Genomic DNA, 11,870 nt, shown 5'->3' with positions numbered 1-11,870 from the left:
GTGAAGGGTCTTAAGGCTTCCATTGTTTGAACACTGGGCCAAGTTCCTTCTCTCCCTTTCTCTCAACAATGCCTCAGTTAATGTAAAACCAGTCTCCCAGAGGAAATCGTGTGGTTTCTTTGTCCCTTGATCACATGGGTCACATCTACTGAAGTTAGAGATTGATATCCATGTACATAGCTTGAGCTTGGGATAAAATTAGTTGGTTTACCTTGATCAACAGGATTGTACCTACTGAAGAATTATGTGTTTTTCACTTCTAGAAAGGAGAAGGAAATTAGCTAGAACACCTTGTGATTTTTTGGGGAGCCCTGAAACCTTTGATCATTGTATCCCATGATTTTTTCACATGAGATCATTGCATTTTGTAGCATGACAAAGAGAATGAAAAGCAAATGCTTGGTTTCAGTCATGGCCACCTTGGCACCAGAATGCTGGTGGTCCCCTGATTTCCCCACTTCCTTAAATATTATTTCTGTGTCTGTGTCTTTGTTTCATTCATCTCTTGCAACACATTCTGCCAGGGAACCCTATCTTTATTGGGGACGTTGCGAACCCCCGATATGATGAAACTATGGAAAAAGTGGAGAAGTGGCCAAATTTGTGGTTCATGAGATGACAACTGATTTTAAAAAGCATTGTGAACAGCATTGTTGTGAGGCTGAAAAGTCAAAGAAATTTACAATCTCATCAGCAAGAGTAAGAAAAATGTGCAAGCCTTCTCTGGTAGTGCTGGCTGGCTTTCACATTGCAAAAGGTAACACAGTGTGAAACATGTTAAACTTGCAGTCAAGACATGTTCTGCAAATCTGGTAGTGGCAGAGAATTTTAAAAACACTTGCTAAATGTTACACAGGCGAAGTGTTATGTGGAAGAGCAGGTTTTCAATGCTGATGAGACTGGCTTGTTCAATGAACCTATGTAATATAAATGGTGTTTTGGTTGAGGAAAATACTGTGATGGGAAGCTCACAAAGACCTAACCCTGTATTGCCCATAGGAGCAATGGTTCAGCCTTTACTAATTCAGTGAAGGCTACTTTATAGACCATAACTACCACAAATAATGAGAATCATCTGTATACAGTAAGTCCTTACTTAGTGTCTTCAGTAGGTTCTTGGTAACTGCAGCGATAAGCAAAATGAAGTATAGTGAAACCAATTTTACCAGGTTAATTGATATAAACAGGAGTTAAGTTTCTATGGCATATTTCTGGTCACAAAAATATTACCAAAATTCTAAATCAAGACCACTTTAATATTAAACATTAAAATAAATGTGAGCTATACATAACATTTAAGGAAGATTAATAAAAACAAGATAATTATTTACCCAATTTTTGGTGAAACAGTGAGTGACAGTGGTCATAGTGGTGGTGGGTTCAATCAAGAAATAAAAATTTGCAAGGTGAAAATTGTAAGGTGCACCCCCTACCACCCATGCAGTTCAAGAACAAACTATCACAAAGGCGGAGGACTCAAGGAGCACTTTCTGACCATGTCATTTATTGTTGTACATTGTATGATTATTGTATACTCTACAAATTTTTATTTTACAATAATTTTTATTCATTTTCCAACCTGCTGATTCTAGTTCAGGGTTGTGCGTGGCGGGAGCGGGGTGCAAGGCAGGTACCCAGGCTGGGGCACTGTCCCATCACAGGGCGCTCGCGCACACACTCACTCACTGGGACCATGTAGACATGCCAGTTCACCTAACCTGTACAGCTTTGGGATGTGGGAGGAAACCGGAGTCTCCAGAGAAAAACCATGCAGACAAGAATGTGCAAACCCCACACCAGACAGTGGCCCCAGCCGCAAATCGATTTTCTTTTTCCTCATCAACATTAGAATGAAGCTATGTTGAATGAAATGATGTTATTCGAGGACCTGCTGTACTCACCAGGGAGAATGAGTGACCTCTAAACATCATTCAACCCTGTGGGAACGAGGACTCTGTCTTTCGACACATCTTTGGGCTTGTTTTCTTTCTCCTTGTAATGGTGCCTTCGTTTTCATGATGTTCTCAAAAAAATTCCATATCAAGTACGAGATTTTCCTATTAGAACTGACAGTCAGGGAATCAAAGGACCTTGACCCCATGTGCTGATAATCACAATACTTTGGAATGACACTGTCATCGTCTCCAGTCAATGACCTTACAGTCCTGAGTGCAGTGTTTGAGCAGTGACGGGGAGAGATTTGGTAGTGGCACAAGCCGTCATTGCAGATCATTCCTTGACATGGGAATCACGTAACATCATCTTACTCAGCGGATATGTGAGTGCGTGTTAATGCCCAAAGCACTGTACATGTCTTGTGCCATCCCCTCAGCAAGGAAGGAACTTCAGTGAAAAACATAAAACTGATATAAAGAAGCTTCCATAAAGAAGTATTCTTTAGGAGCACACTTTCCAGGTTGGTTCTTTCTGAGGACCAGGATCTTGACTTTAATAGGGTGATTCTACCCAGTTGAGTATCTGCATGTCGTGATCCCTGAAGGGGTGCTTTAACTAAGAATTTCACAAGCTAGAGAAAGCTTATGAATGAGCCAGGGCTGGGCAAAGAGGAGGCATTCAATACTTATTTATGAAATGTATAAAAATAAATGATTGACAATCAATACTGTGGAATGATAATTATATGTCTATGTACATAGACACACACACACGCATAAAACAAATGACCAAGAATATGTGAATGTGCTGTAGATTCTTGCTATAATTTCTAATTCTTTTTCCCAATGAATTGGCCTCGAATGTGGCCAAAAGAACATATCTGATCTTGATCCGGTTTGAATTCCTCTTCTTGCATCATCCAAGTTCCTGCTGGAATAGAAGTTCCAAAAGGACAGGCATTGTGTCTTGTTTTGTTCACTGATGTAGCCCAAGTATCTAGAACAGAGCCTGGCACGTAGCAGATGCTCAATAAATATTCGTTGAGTAAATGAATGAGCGCTTATCTTCTTCTCTGTGTGTCAAACTGTTGTCACCTATGCTGTCTTCTTTCTAAGCTCAGGGCCTTCAGCTCTGTTTTGCTAGCATTGTCTGCTTCCCCAAAGCTGCTCTGAACAAAGACAGCTGCATGACTTACTTGACCACATGGGAATGTCCGGTGCTCTCTCTGATTGGAGTGCTGTGACTGCATTTCTGGATTTATTCTCTGCCATGATGTGGTAAAGAAAGAGGCATCTGAAAATCTCTTTAACTTGCATGTGTTCAATGTGGACAGTGTGTGGGGAGATATGAAGAAGAGCAGCTGCGGGTTTCAACCAACAGCCGGAGGATGTGAGGATTAAATAGGTTTCTTATTTCCTATTGGTAGGTGATTCCTTAAAAGGAACACTCATGGCTGGGGAAGAACCTATGTAGGCATGGGGGGAAGGGTACAACTTTAAAGATTGGGTACAGTTTTCTACCCCATTGGCTTTGCTCTCTAAAAAAGATATCACTTTGACTTTTAAGAGCTGGGAAACTTTTTGGAAAATATAATTTTCTAGGCACTGTACCTATTCACTTTTTCTGTAGCCCCCAAATCTGGATATTTATCCCCAGTGATTGCAATGAGAGGGAGGTTGCTGGAGCAGAGTAAGGTAGGGAAAGAAATTGAGAGAGGAAAAGGATAGCTGTCATATCTAGTAAAAACCTGCTGCCTTTTGTAAGAATGCTCCTAGGAGACGTTTCATATTTCCAGTGTGCTATATCTTTGTGCTCAGGGGTGTCATGGGGTTTGTTGGAAGGCCAGGTGAGGCTATGCCCTGTTGATGGTGCAAGTTGGCCTCTCTGTTTTCCAAAGTTCAGATTCATTTGCATTTTTCTCTCTGATTTGTTCTGGAATATCATTCTGCCGGCAGCACTATGAGATTTTATGTGGCAATGTTTATTCATAAGGGATTAGAGTTGAAATAAGCTAAGCAGTAACATTTTTAAAGCTGTCAAACTCTATACACATTTGGTATATTATTACATACACCAATATAATACACCAATAATTTGGTGTATTATTATTACTACTAATAAACAACTAGTAACTGTTATTGGTGAATCTTGTGTGTTGTTTGAGAGATGCAGTTGGCCTGTCTGGACATGGTAAGCAGGAAGGCCCGGGTGTGGCTGGTGGACTAACCTCGGGTGAATGCTATGTGAAATAAATTGAGCTGGCGTATGCTCGGAAGTCCCAGGAGGATACATTTTTCACATTGCATCCTTTGATAATATTTTAAAAATGTTTTCCAAGATTATTACTTCTAAAATTTTTGAAATTTTGTATGTAATCCCTACAATCCTACACCCTAACAAACATGTTGTTTTTCTAACAGATTTCTTTCTTCTTATCCACATATGCACATATTTTACGTAATTGTACTTATGGTACAGATAACACTTTCTCAATTGTCTTTTCCTTTCCACTAAACATTTTCCTTGTTGCTTTTAATCTTCATAGTTTTAATTGAAATGACTACATATTATTCGCTATTTCATTTGATTATTCTACTATTATTAGATAGTTGGGTTGTTTCCAAATTCTGCTGTTATAAATATCCCTGGGATTAATGTGATATCTTCATGTCAACAGCTCCCCCTCCCCCACCCATCTGAATTTTTTTCTTTAGCCAAACACTCACATGTGAGATTATAGTTGCAAAAGATAGCAACATTTTCCAGGATCCTGATAACTCTTAGAAAATCCCTGTGCTTGGTTTCTTCATCTCTAAAATGAGGTTATAATAGTATATACAGTGCTTAGAACAGTGCACTCAATACATGTTGGTGGCCACTGCTGCCACCACCGCTATTATTCCTACTGTTATTATTATTTGGGGGAAGGTTGGCTTTATTTGCATGAACGGAAACAGATATCTTAATATAATTTTGATCATCAAAATGCTCATATAAATTTTTTCTGTCTCCTTTGTCTTTTCAAAATGATTTGAAAGCTATTTGGTATTTGCCCTTCCTCCTTAGTATTACAAGTATCTTCTTCAAAGAACTGTCTTCTTAATGTCCTCCTATTCCTTGTCTTCTTCTCCTAGAAGCCATTTCCACCTGGGAAAGTAAAATATGTCATATATATATTGTATATATTCTTATATTGTATTGGTGGTGATAAAGGTGAATTGAAGAAGGAAATGAGGTGCTGTGAAAAGAAACACCATTGTTTCAGGCCGGAGTTTAGCATCTATTTGGGACGGATGTAAAAATCTGACCTCTGGTGGCTGTGAGCTGCAGCTGCAGGTTAGAGGTACCAAGTGTGAAACGGGAGCACAGAAAAATGCATCCCCCAGCAGGAGGGAAACTGGTGTAGGGCTGATTGTTTTTTTTTTTCATTGTGATGATTGTTCCTTTTGTCAATTAAGACACACTTGCTTTCTTCCTCACAAAGGAATTATAACTCAGTTGCTCGGGATAAAGGGCTTTGAATAAGTGTTCCAAAGGTTGTAGTCTCCAAAAAATACTTTCCTAAAACCACCAACCACCACCACCATCATCTGATGATGTATATCTACAAGTCTCAGAGGGAAAAAATAGATTGCTAAATCTTATCAAAAGGGAACATCAGAGGGATTAAAATTCAATTTTTTTGGTCTTCAAAACATATTTAAATGGAGATTGACCTTATCTCCTAATCAAATATTTTCAAAATTTGTACTTCCTAGGATTTAGGGTTTATTTTACAGTAAACTAAAAGTCTCAGAAATGATTTTCAGATTTCATCAGATATTATTATTTATCACGTAATTAAGGAAATACGATTAGATCTAAGCGGTTACAAGGAATTTATGAGAATATACGTGGGATGTGTTTATGTTTTTAATGGTTTGAAATGATGTGAGAGTGATGCCCCTTTGCTTAAACTTGAGAATAAATATTTATATTAAATTTTAATTATTTTGCTTCTATAAAAACCTGTTTTCAAGGTGATTGGATTGACATAGCACAACTAAAAGTTAATAATTTGGTATTATTTGTTCGCGTGTCTTTGTGCACAAAAGCTAGTTGAAAAGTGGAAGGATTTAGCTAATCCTAGCTATATATTTGGTTCACACAAAAATATAGAATATGAGGCAGTTGGCATTGAAAATGACAGGTTCTTCTATTCTTTCTAGATGGATGACACATTCTCCTTTGTCCCCACCCTAAACACGTGCCAGTGTACATGTTATTGACTGTAGTCAGGAAGGCGACTGCTATTGACTTGTCCTTTGCGAATTGGCTCATCAACCCTCCCCTGCATTTGTACTGTTGACCTTGACTTCAAATAAGAAGAATTAATGCTCTCATGCAAAATAAGCTCGAGATTTGAATGTGTCTCTCAATCTCTTCAAAACCAAAATTTTAAAGAATGATTAATTTTTAAAAGCTTACTAATGAGCTCTGTAATTTTGAATATACTAATTATAGTTATAAATCATTTTTGAATTTGTGTATTTATTGCAAAAAAATTCAGAAATACCAAAATATATGAAGAGGACAATAATATTCCATTTAAAAATATTTTGATATCGTAGTTCATTGTAAATGGAACATGGTTTTCTTATTTCAGCAGAATTCATTAGCAAACATAAATAGCTAATATTTACTGTGTGATAACTCTTGTCAGAAACAGTTTTAAGTCTTTACATGTATTAACTAATGTAACACTCACAACAATCCCACAAAGTAATTACTATTACTATCCCTAATTGTACAGTTGAAAAAATCTACAGAAAGGTTGCCCAACATGACACAGTAACTGGCTGCATGAGGATTTGAACCCAGGCTCCTGACTACAAAGTCTGTCTTAAGAGACACACGATGCAAGTTTAAAGTTACAAAATCTGCATATGGACTGATAATCTGCCCATGGGCCATACCTTAAAACATTCACGCCCCAGACATATGTAACAGCTTAATTAAAATCTGTTGCGATCATTGGAAGATATTCTATATGATTAATGAATTTTACTAGTATAAAATTGAACACACATCAGAAATATATGTATATTTTGATAATATGTGGTCAATATCATTTCATACTATAATTTATCCTGGACATTATGGGCAACCAAAAATTGGTTTAGAGAAGGAATTTTTTTTATACTTAAACCTTATTCTAGTTCCAATCTTTTCAATTCACTGAGCTTAAAAAAATCACCATCAGTATTTTTTTCTCAATAGAAATTAATTGCATGTCTAGAAACATATTAAGTGGTTTTATTCTTTTCTGCTTCCCTTGCATTTTTTTTTTTCTAGTTGAATCCGCACCCAAACTCCTATTCCCACCGTTAGCTTTCAAAAAAAAAAAAAAAAAAAGAGAGAGAGAGAGAGAAAGCAGTACGTGTTTACCAAAGAAAGAGCTGTGAATAAGCAAGAGGGAACAGCAAGCAGCAGCAGCAGAACTCCTGGACATTCCGGGGAAAGGAGGAATTGGGGATGGGAGGCGAGGGCGAGGGAGTGCTCCTTGCTCCCTCTGATCTGGTGAACCAGCAGAGAGACATGCGCTTATCCCCCAGGGTCAGGAGGGCTGTCAGGGAGCCCCATCCCATCAGTCTTCCTGAGTGACAGGCCCGGGGAGCCCCGACTCCCGCTGACCCGCTGGGCGCCCTCAGGACGGGGAGGGAGCCGCGGTGTCTCCTGACAGCCGCCTGGCGCAGCTCACCGGGCCTCAGAGAAGGGAGGGGACGCTGCAGTTTACCCGGCTCAGTGTGTGCAGTTTCAGGGTGACGGATGAGGCAAAGATGACACTAGGAATGCAGGTACTCCCCTCTGAGGACATGAATCTCACCCCTGATTAGCAATAGAGCAGAGAAGAGCCCTGTTTCTAACTATAATCTGTAACTTCTGGTCTCAACGCTGACATAAAGCCATTCTATCCAGGGCAGCTGTAAGGCAGTGACTGTGATTATTTAACTGTTGCAGCAAATACTTATTTGAGGCTTAGAGTGTGCCATATACTGTTCTAGATACTGGGATTACAAAGCTCGCATAGAGCTGGCACGTTATAAAACTAGTTCTTCTACATCTTGTTATGTAAAAGGTAAAATGTTCCCCCTAAACCCTCCAATTAGCACAGAGCCTGATATGTATAATGGGTACTTGGTCATTCAATACATGAAAGCATGAAAGGTACCAGGGCAGAAAGGAGCCACAAAGGACCAGAGGTCAAGCGATGACCTAGTGAGCAGTCCCCAACCTTTTTTGCACCAGGGACAGGTTGGTTTCATGGAAGACAATTTTTCCATGGACAGGGGTGGGAGAGATGGTTTTGGGATGATTCATGTGCATTACATTTATTGTGCAGTCAATCCTTTCTGCTAATGATATTTGTATTTGCAGCTGCTCCCGAGCGCTAGCATCACCGCCTCAGATCATCAGGCGTTAGATTCTCATGAGGAGCATGCAACCTAGACCCCTTGCATGCACAGTTTACAGTAGGGTTCATTCTCCTATGAGAATCTAATGCTGCTGCTGATCTGACAGGAGGCGGAAGTCAGGTGATGTGAGCGATGGGGAGTGGCTATAAATACAGATGAAGCTTCTCTCATTGCCCGCAGCTCGCCTCCTGCTGTGTGCTGGGTTCCTAGCAGACCACAGACTGGGTACTGCCCAAGGGTTGGGGACCACAGACCTAGTGAGTCACTGTTTCCACACTTCCCAACAGTGCTGAAATGGGTTTCCCTCCCACATGGCTGCACCTTCAACCTTCCTGTGATTTCTTCTCCTCAGTCAAGGGTTTTAGATAAACCTCTCCTTTCAGTTGCTCGAAATGTCTTTAGAACTTGATGGATCCTCTAAATGCTGGTAGTAGGCTCTGAAAGCCAGGAAGGACTCCAGTGAAGTGGAGAAGGTCTTGTATTTAGAATGCCCAGAAAAGAGACAGGGGGTAAATAGAGATGAGTGTAGGAATTGCAGACAGTGGCGGGGGACGCCGAGGAATGAGGACAGACCTCTGCACTGTGATGGCCATGCTGCATCCATCCCAGGGAATGGGGTCAGAAACAGGATTTGAGGATTTATCAGCAGAAGCCGGTGAATGGTTTGGGCTGGGCATGTCTAGTTTTCACACAAACTGTTTCATTTTGCATTTTTCCTACTAAAATGTAAACCACTTTGTCCCTTAGAATGTAACGTACTTTCAAGTATTCTGTTGCAGAGCCAGTTTCAAAGGTGAACAGTTGTACCCCCACAGTCAAGGATGCCTCTGGCCACCCACAACTCCCGACTCTTTCTCTCATATGAGCGGCTGGAGACTGCTTCCCATACATCTTGCTCTTGCAAACCATTTGGGCAGGCTGGAATTGTAACTCCTTCCAGTGCAGTTGTGCCAGTTAGGATCACTTACACAATTCATTAATTGCATTTCATGGTAGGAAGAGGTCCAATGAAATTGCCTTGACAGAAACCATGAAAACAAGGGAATTGTGGTTGGGTTTTGTTGTTGTCTGTTGCTTGCCAGGGGGAATGCAGGGACTGTATTCTTCCTGACCAAGACTCTGTTCCCAGTAGTTTGACAATTGGGATCAGGGATAATGAGGACCATGTCTGCTGAAGCAGAAGAGCCGAGCTCCTTGAGCCTTGTCCCTTTCAGAACCTGATGTGCTGCTATAGCCTCTTTTTGTCTTGCCTGAATGGTGAGTTCTAAGGTGGCTTCAGAATGTAGGGACACAAAGACCACATCCAAGACTTGTTTCTATGGCATGGATGGGTCTTTCATCAGATACCAAAAGTAGTTCCTGATTTGTACCTATGGATCACAGTAAACACGTGGGTTAGTTACCTTGCACGTTTTACATTTTAGTCTTGGTGCTCTAATCTATATGCTAATATTTCAGAAATGTTGTCTGCATGAGCCCACTAAGACTGATACAAAGTTTGAGCCCATTTTTCTTGATAAGTAACAAAACTATGTGAGGACACTTAGATTTTAGTTGTTATCCCTCTGAAGTTGTGCAGTAGGAGGCTTCTCATTCTGGGCTCTGTGCTGCCTGGCCGATTAGTTCTCATGAGATCTAAGGAGCCTCTGCTGTCTTGAAGCCACTCAAACATGGTAAGCAAATGAGCCTTTTTAGCTGGTGACGCACTATGACATGTGAGTAGATTAAATAAGCCACATTCCATGATTCAATATTAAGATGGATCTTATTGAACTACAAGGATAGGGAGGTGTAATTAAAAAAGAAAAAATCAGATTTGTGTAGTCTGAGTCTGGACAAAATTAGGAAAGAAGTAAAGTTTATCTTTTCCCTTTAGTGTGTTTTTCACTTGCTTTGCCTAATTACAATTTCGGTGTGTGTGTGCGTGTGTCTGTGTGAATACACATAACTCTGTGTGTGTCTATCATTGGGGCAAGTTGCAGACTTCCCAAAATGATAATATTCAACCTACACCTTCAGTGTATCATTGGTGAAGCATTTAAAAATCTTCATCTAAGAATGGTTCTGTACTGCCATGGGCAGTGTAATTTTATGTAAGAAATGTGTCTATGTTTTCCTCACTTAGGTCGTGTCTTTTTAGGAATCCTTAACTCTGATATGTCGTGGTTCATTTTAGTTAGTCTCCATTAATAATCTCTTTCCTAAATAGCAGTCAACAGCATTTGTAGCCCTTTCTAAAAAGAAAATATTCAAGTAATGCTGAAGGGAAAATATTGACAGGGTAAAAGGTCAAAGGAAAAATACTCTGCTTATGTGGAACTTTCAAGAAGATCTGTAGACTGACTAGAAGTGACCATTATACAACTCACAGCTATGGGGAACAAGGAAAGCCAGTCAAGAAAACGCTTATTGCAAAAAAGTTTAAATCCAGACAAATTATTGTTAGTTTTAAAATATTGATAAAACTCATAGGCAAGTTATAGCAATACTTCCAAAATTGCCCTATAATTGCCTGTATGTCTGTATCTACCTACCTATCTATTTGTTTTTCTATTATGAGTATAATATAAATCTGAATTCCTCAAAGTATATTCTACCTGTAAGATGGTCAGGGCAAAGTAGTTCCACAGTAAATAGGTTTGGGAATCACCCCGTTTATCACATGTCTCTCTCACTGAGAGATTCAAAGGATTCCCTCATAGATAGAGTTCTGAGAAGTTCTGCACCAAATAAACCTACTGAACTTTATTTAGTCTAATGTTCCCCAAGTATGCTTGACTCCAATCCTTTCTTTTTCAACAATACCTATTTTGTATTCTTTTTTGACAAATGCAAGAAAATAAATGAATCTGTTTTAATGGAAATTTAAATTTTACCAAAATTGACATGCAAAAACATTTTAAACATAATATTTTTAAGGAAACCATAACAGATCAATACTCATGGAATAAGATTTTTAACTTATAAAAATTTCTTATAGATTTCTAGGTTACATATTTTTGTGGTTAATTTGTAAGAATCTTTAAGAAGCTCGTATTTCTTATACTACATATTAAAATAATAAACCATTTTGGATCATATAGAATATGGACGATATCCTGTAAAAATACCTTAAAAAGATCTTTTTCCTGTCAAATACCCTCTCCAGCCAAAGGAAACCTCAGAGCAATTGTCGTTAGGAAGGTATATGAAAATTCATTCTTAAATTAAATAATAGTAAACCATATTCCTTGGTATATCAAAGAACAATCCACCATAATTAACTAGGGTTAGCCAGGAATGTAAAGGTGGTTTATTTATTAGAATATCAATTAACATAATTATTTCAAAAGATTAATAACAATAAACCATATGATCATCCAGAAAGATTTTGAAAGTGCATGATAAAATGAAACCTTTGTTTCTGTATAACTCTGTGTGCTAGGACTTGAAGAAAAATTCTTTAATAATTGGTGCCCAACTCAAATCAATTGCCAATATTATATCTAATGGTGGAAAACTTCAGTCATTCCTTTTAAC

This window comes from Propithecus coquereli, unplaced genomic scaffold (genome assembly GCF_000956105.1).
Source record: "Propithecus coquereli isolate 6110/MARCELLA unplaced genomic scaffold, Pcoq_1.0 Scaffold65, whole genome shotgun sequence".
In the NCBI taxonomy this organism is placed as follows: domain Eukaryota; kingdom Metazoa; phylum Chordata; class Mammalia; order Primates; family Indriidae; genus Propithecus; species Propithecus coquereli.
This window is presented reverse-complemented; position numbering follows the sequence as displayed.